Source organism: Etheostoma cragini, chromosome 5 (assembly GCF_013103735.1).
Source record: "Etheostoma cragini isolate CJK2018 chromosome 5, CSU_Ecrag_1.0, whole genome shotgun sequence".
Classification (NCBI taxonomy): Eukaryota; Metazoa; Chordata; class Actinopteri; order Perciformes; family Percidae; genus Etheostoma; species Etheostoma cragini.
The window spans coordinates 21,289,046-21,296,588 of NC_048411.1; the positions used below are offsets into that span (position 1 = coordinate 21,289,046).

Below are 7,543 nucleotides of genomic sequence, written 5' to 3' on the forward strand. Positions count from 1 at the left end.
ATGGGCCGAGGCGAGCCGAGGCGGGCCGAGGCGAGCCGAGGCAAGCTGTTACCAGCAGTGGAAAAACGCCATAAGTGAGAGGTCTTTCTTTCTTCACAGCAATCAAGACGGGGAAAACTACCGGGAAGTCTATGGCCGCCAGCATGATTAAATAACTAAGTCAATGCTAAATGCTGTATTTGTCGAAAAGACACAAGAAACCTTAAAAAATACCGCAATCATTTTGCGAAGACATGTCGGTAAAGTATCTGAGCATTATGAGCTATTAAGGCTCACTTTAGGGACAAAGAAAAATGCAGGCCTGCGTGACAGTGGTAATGGGAGGACAGAGAAGCATTACGGGATGCCAGCATTTTTTATCGGTTGTAAGCTCGCCACTAGACAGGAGTTCCCTAAAACCAGCTGCATACACATATGTGTACAAACCACAAATATTTAAGTGTATAAATGTAACCTCAAGTATTTTTTGCATCCAGGCAACTTAGATCTGGTCAGATATTGGGACAAAACTGAAGAGGTGGTTTTAAACTAGTCTAATTAAGAGTTGAAATGGGTTTTATTGTTTTAATGATGCTTTAACACTTTAATGATGCCCTGACCCTGAAACAATGCTTAAATTAAATCACCAAGAGACTCACGGAACTCAAATAACTAAAAAACTGCTATTCTTACATTTGTTTTATAGCATCTTTCTCCATCAGTGACAGCTATCAGTTTGCTTTAGGCATGCTCTTCTCAGTTTCCTTTAACAACAATACCAAGCCTTGCATGCCAAACTTTTCTGCTCTCTTCTTCCCAGGGAAAGACATGGCCGCTCCACATGATCGATTACATGCTTAACCAGTTTTTCAGCAACAGTATGGATTAAGCCATGCTCCTAAAAGCACACGCATGCACGCACAATTGACACTTTTTTCTGTGTCATCATGTGATGTTGCCATGGAGAAGGTTGGGCTCAGACATAACAGTGTGATTGTGCTTGGTGGGGGGGGGGAGGTGGGCCACAATCAGAAAGACAGACTGTTCTGTGACTGTGACACTGCCAGCCTGGTGCCAACAGCCCTCCGCCCACAGAGACACAGACACACCCACTGGCAGCAGCGCCAGCCGGCACAGGGCCCTCCCGTCATGGAAATCAGAAACCAACGTCAATACATTTTCCATACGTTGCTTTTTCTCATGTTAATCTGCAAGATCAAGGTCATGTCTTCTTTTTTTGTTTTTTAATAAAAAACAGACTTTACTATATAAATAAAATTGAAGTCAGTTGTGCTGCCAGCTTTTAAGTTAGGCAGTAGGGCAGCAACAAACAATTATTTTCATTACTGATTAATCTGTTATCTTGATTAATCAACTACTCGTTTAGTCTAAATAATAACATCTATGAAAGCAGCTCAGTGAGACTAGACTTGGGCACAGAGGAGCTTTGAGCTACACGCTAACACATCTTAGTTTAACGTGCAATCATGCTAACATTTTCCATTTGGCATAAAACAAATTATACCTGAGGAAGATGGGGATGTCACTTAGGTGTTTGGTCATAAACGTAGATATTGGACAAATTAAAACATTTGACCTGATGATGGTGCTATAGGAAAAGTTTAGTTTAGTTATTGCAATCCATCCTGAGGGGAAATAGAATGTTTCATGGCAATCCATCAAACTGTCCAATTATTTCCTTGAAAAACCACAATGTTAACCTCATGGTTGTGCTAGAGGGGTAAAAAGAAGTGAAAACTAATGAAGATCAACGTTTTGGGACTTTTGTCTTCTTCAGTGTAAAATACAGCAGTCCCCTGACTGGCATTTATCCCCAAAGGGACAGGTGCTACAAATCAGGACAATGCACTTAAGAGGCCAATCTAAAGGAGGCCCTTAGACCAAACAAGAGTCCGCTACAGCAATGATCTAGGGATCAAAGTCATTAGGATTAATCCTTTGGGATTATGCAAGTCTGTACAAAATGTCATCTTAATCCATCTGATAATGGTTGAGATATATTGAGATAGTCTGGACCAAAGTGGTAGGACTGACAAGTGCTGTCATGCCTAGGGTCAGTTCATTATCATGGCTAAAAAAGTTCAACAAAACAAAGTTAAAAACCCCATCACAGTTTGAGGGGACAAAGTGAAGTCCTCTGGGGTTTTTTCTATTATTAATTAATCAATTGTTTTAGCACTCTCTGATTATGAAAATATGGCTTTAGAACTGCAATCTTTAATCACAGTCCCTAAGTTTGTTTCATAGAGAAAAAATAGCATGGGAAGTCTTTGGAAAAAAAGAAGTAAATCCTGCATAGCAGGAGGCTCTGAAGTAATGTTTTGTGACCTGCCCGGACAATCTTGTCACAAATCAAGACATGTAAGGTACATTGCACGTTGGAAGTAAAAAGGTGGAGTCATAGATGGTAGAAAGTTCTTAGAAACTGCAACTGCCAGCACATCTCCAGGAAAACTGGTCTGACTCTGCTCTCTCAGCACTGTGTTGAACGTGAAAACATAACACAATCTACTGTACATATATCTCCCTTGCTCCACTGACAGCCAGCTTCTACTTACTAACTAAACCTGACTTAACTGCTGTTTAACTATGCACTGCTCTGTGTCTGTTATTTAGCATTTGGATTTATGGGTTAGAATAGAAGAGAGATTCCAGTGACGGTGTGGTCTAAGCTGTGGCTGCACCCTGTCACCACCAAACTGCCAATTTAGTGTGAATCACTGTGCCTCAATTGTTTTTTTTCCAGAAGGATTACACTCTTGAAGAAAGGCAAAGTACAGTCAAAATATAAATTAAATCTGTTCCTAAAGTTTCTGTGAACCCACCTTAATTCCACAAGATAGCAATAAAAAAATGTAATTACAGCCCAGTCAAAAAGAGAGCAACAATGGAAACAGTTTTTCCTCTCTGCCAAAGCGCTGATGAGACAGCACCACTGCAGCGTGACAACACACAGGTTTAAAGGGCAACTATTATACAGCATTTTCAGGATTATACCTGATTTTGTGTTTGTACTAGTACATTTTTACATGGTTTAATGTTGATAAAAACACTATTTTTCCTCATACTGCCCATGGCTGCTGCACCTGTATTCACCCTCTCTATGGGACGCTCTGTAGGAGCACCTGTATCCTCAATCCCTTCTCCCAAAAAAAAAGACCAGTCTGCTCTGATTGACCAGCCCGCTACCTGGAATCTCCAGAGCCTCCCACTCCATGTTTCCAGTGTTGCAAAAAAAAGAAAAGAAAAGAAAAAAAAACGAGTAGCGACAAATTTGGCGACTCTGTAAAAAAGACGTCAGTATTGTTCGGCGAGCGTGCAAGGTAATTCTCTCTTGTGGCCACCAAAACAGTGACCTCTCTTCTGTTCTGTGACTGAGGAGCACACAGCAGGAGCCTCACTGCTCTCTCCTCTTGTGCAACAGCACTGTGCAGACAGGTAGAAGGGTAGGGGGGGACAGGGTGCGGGGACCGGTGTAGGTACGAGCCTCAGCGGGACGCAACGAGAGAAAGACACCACTGAGCTGGCGTGGCCCTTCCATGAGAATTCTTTAAAGTTTTCCTTCTTCCATATTTAGATTTTTTTTACTTCAAATATAGACTCTCTAAGTAATAATTATAGATTTGATATAAATTCCAATAGTGAGTTTGTGATTATTTGGCTAAAGACTTCTATTTCTTTCTACCTTGCTGACACAACCACTAAGCTTCATGCAAATCATTGTGTAATGATGTCACAAATATGCAAATAAGCGTATGAGATCATCTAGCTACTTTTAGTGACTTTCTAATGTCAAAAATCACAGATAAAAGGCTATTGAACCAAACACTACCCAATCAGACATGTTTCAGCAGTAATGAGTCCCGTAAATTGGGGAGAATTGGGGGTGTTGGACATTGTTTACTGCCGTTAGCATTTAGTTACATGGGACAATGTTCGGTCACATGGTTTACCAGTTTACTAGTAAACGCAACATTTTGTCCTTTCTGTGTTGTTTTTCAGAAAACAGCAGTGACCAGTGCTAGTTAGCTCACAGGGCTCTAGTGTTCAACTTATATTTTTCCAAGGTTGCACCGGTGCACCTAATGTCCTCGTATCCGCTGCCTCTCAAACAAACAAAGCAATGTTGTTTATATGGACATGGCTTAATTTTGTGATACATGACCCATTTCTTCTGTAAAGCCGTGTATGTCTATACAACATACAACTTCAACATAAGAGGAATGAAGCATAATATGGATGTGAAAGCACTTATAAAAGCCTATGTGACCATACATTGTTTTGGGTTAAAATCAACGAATACTCATGATAAATTAATCGGGATCACAGTATTGATCAAAAGTAATCTTGATTATCATTTTGGCCACAATTGTGCAGCCCTAACAGAAATAGAGCTTTTTGGTCTAAACTCCACTATCCGTGTTTGGAGGAAGGAGAAAGATGAATACAACCACCAGAACACCATCTCAATAGTGAAGCATGGAGGTGGAAACGTCATTCTTTGGGGATGCTTTTCTGCAAAGGGAAACGGATGACTGCACCGTATTGAGGGGACGATGGATGGGGCCATGTATCGCCAGATCTTGGCCAACAACCTCCTTCCCTCAGTAAGAGCGTTGAAGATGTGTCATGGCTGGGTCTTCCAGCATGACAACAACCCGAAACACACACAGCCAGGGTTGGGGCTGCACGATTTTGGCCAAAATGATAATCACGATTATTTTGATCAAAATTTTGTTTGAGCTAACAGACGCTACTAGCACCGGCTAGTACTGATCACTGCTGTAGTCTGAAAAACAACAGACGGGACAAAATGTTGCGTTTACTGGTAAACTGGTAAACCTTAAGACCGACGTATTACCGACTGCTATCTGTTGAGTGTTCCTCCCGTTACTCTGTCCTCTGTGACTGTCTACATCTAGAAACTAAGCTGCACAGGGTGCAGGGAACTACTCTGACTGGCTCTTGAGCAGACAGCTTTACGGAGCGGTAGATTGGCTTTTCAAAAAACCCGGGGCGTTCTATGAAATGATGCTTTTATGATAAATAAATTTAAATAAAAATCGCTCGATCACGCATATTTGATTGTGGGAAGTCAAAATCGTGATCGTGATTAAATTTGATTAATTGTGAAGCCCTACCCAAGGTAACTAAGGACTAGCTCCATAAGAAACATCTCAAGGTCCTGGAGTGGCCTAGCCAGTCTCCAGACCTGAACCCAAAAGAAATTCTTTGGAGGGAGCTGAAAGTCCGTATTGCCCAGCGACAGCCCCAAAACCTGAAGCATCTGGAGAAGGTCTGTTTGGAGGAGTGGGCCAAAATCCCTGCTGCAGTGTGTGCAAACCTGGTCAAGAACTACAGAAAATGTATGATCTCTGGACTTGCAAACAAAAGGTTTCTGTACCAAATATTAAGTTCAGCTTTCATGATAATACTTATGTCAGGCAATAAAATCCTAATTATTTAAAAACCATATGTGATTTTCTGGATTTTTGTTTTAGATTCCATCTGTCACAGTTGAAGTATACCTATGATAAAAAAATGTACAGACCTCTACATGCTTTATACGTAGGAAAACTGGAAACATCAGCGGTGTATCAAATACTTGTTCTCCCCACTGTAGGTGGGCATGTTTCTAAACAATGTAGGGATAGGAGAGAGAGAGGCTGGTGTCCTGGATCTTATAATCTAGACTGTGCATTCATATGTTCAAATAAAGCATACAGGCGTGTAAAAAGAGGGAAGTCATTAATAAGCTTATCATAACATGATTTCATATTTTTTTTATAACCTTTTATGGCTAAACAGTGTATGTGGTTTTTTCAGTTTACAAGCCCCTGCTGTGTAAAAACACCGATGTTACATTACACTTCACAAAGTTTTTATGAGAAAAAGCAACTAAAAAACAAACATGCGAGGTAGTGGCAGACCCCAACGTTCTTCTTTTTGACTCTCTTATCGGAATACACCATTTAATCATTAACTCACAAACTCCATTCTGGCTGCTTCAATGCTACTGTATGTACTTTTACTGCCTATAACAGGCCATATGATGTATTTTAATTGGGCTATATATGATATTAAGAATACATTTGACATTTAAACCTTTTGTTTTTGTAAAGAACATGTTTTGTGGGCGGAGCCTAACTGGTGGCAGAAAGTGAAAGTCGTGGTGACTTCCAGTGGTAGAGGAAATATTTAGAGCCTTTACTTTGTAAAAGTACAAACACCACACTGTAAAAATACAAGTAAAAGTACAATTCCGATATTAATAATGTTACTTAAGTAAAAGTATGTAAGTATCATCAGGCAAATGTATTTAAAGTATTAAAAGTAAAAGTATTCAATGCAGAAAACACCTCACATTTTAGAAACTGGTACCAATCAAAACAGTTCTGTCAATCAATTAAATGTTTAACTGGCTAATATTTTTCTGAATTTCAGATGTTAGTGTAGGCCTATAAAGTGTTGGTTTATTATATAATAAAACATCAAATTTGATAAACTACATTTATTTTGTGTAAAAAAATCCTGATTTGGAAAGTAACCAGTAACTTAAAGTACTCATGCTCTTTGGCTTTTTCCCTTTCCTTTATTTCATATTAGGGCTATAATGATACACCAAACTTTGGTTTGAGTCGGTTCCCGAATTTTGACCCACAATTTGTTACAAACCTTGATTTTTGTCATTGATTACATCCCAGTAATACAGATACCTTTTTTTATTGATACTGATTGATTTCAATGTTGATCAATCCAACACCAAAAATTCTATTGTACCTTAAAATAATGTTTCCAAATCGTTTCAGTGGTTCATTAACTCGTTGGAATGAGACATAAGAAAATTGGTAACAATTCCCCTTCCAACCTGTAGGGGGCCGAAGAGGAAAAGTGCTTTGGTGCCTTCTGTAATGGCGTTTTTCCACTGCTGGTAACAGCTTGCCTCGACACGCCTTGACTCGCCTCTACTCGACACGATTCTTTCTACGTTCGTTTTCCATTGCAAAATGAGTAACGTCTTAGCGTGGCTGGTCACCATAGCCACGCGTGATGATGTAATTTTCAACGCGACTCACAACAGCACGTCGGCTACCTGCCGCAGTCAGAAGAAATGTTTTGTTTCAAAAGAAGCTGAAGGAAGCAACAAAAAACACCGCTAAAAAAAACAGGAGTTTGGGAATTCCGCCGGAGTTCAGACGTCGACATGACTGTTGTTCGCCGACACAAAAGGGTAAGTTAAGTTTCCTGGTAACGTTAGGTAACATTAGCATGTGTTAGGGGCCCCGGTCTGTATTTACTAACGCTATACGCTAGCGTCATATAAAGTACATGAACTTTAGCAACCATGATTACACACCAACATGTGTGCTGTTTGTGTTTCAGAGCATTCACGCTCTGCAAAACCGCCGCCGCAGACGTCTGGTGGGCGAAGTCCGGTGGGCGACGTCCGACCGGTGAGATCTCTGGTTGTGACCTGCTGGGCTTCGTATAATCTTTATGAGAGTCAAGGGAGAGACTTATGACAACGACTGGGATGCATCTG

At 40.4% G+C, this 7,543-nt stretch overlaps 1 protein-coding gene across 6 annotated transcripts in view; it reads right to left on the reverse strand.

Annotated features, from left to right (window-relative positions):
- The window catches only part of slc20a2 (solute carrier family 20 member 2), a 54,165-nt gene that overhangs the window by 38,207 nt on the left and 8,415 nt on the right, over positions 1 to 7,543 (reverse strand). Inside the window, exon 1 of one of the 6 annotated variants that reach the window (XM_034872768.1) lies at positions 1,833 to 1,843. The exons of the other annotated variants lie outside the window; for them this stretch is intronic. The gene's annotated coding sequence lies outside the window, so the exon portion shown is untranslated. Of the gene's footprint in view, positions 1 to 1,832; positions 1,844 to 7,543 lie in introns of those variants that run through there. 6 annotated transcript variants of the gene reach the window in all.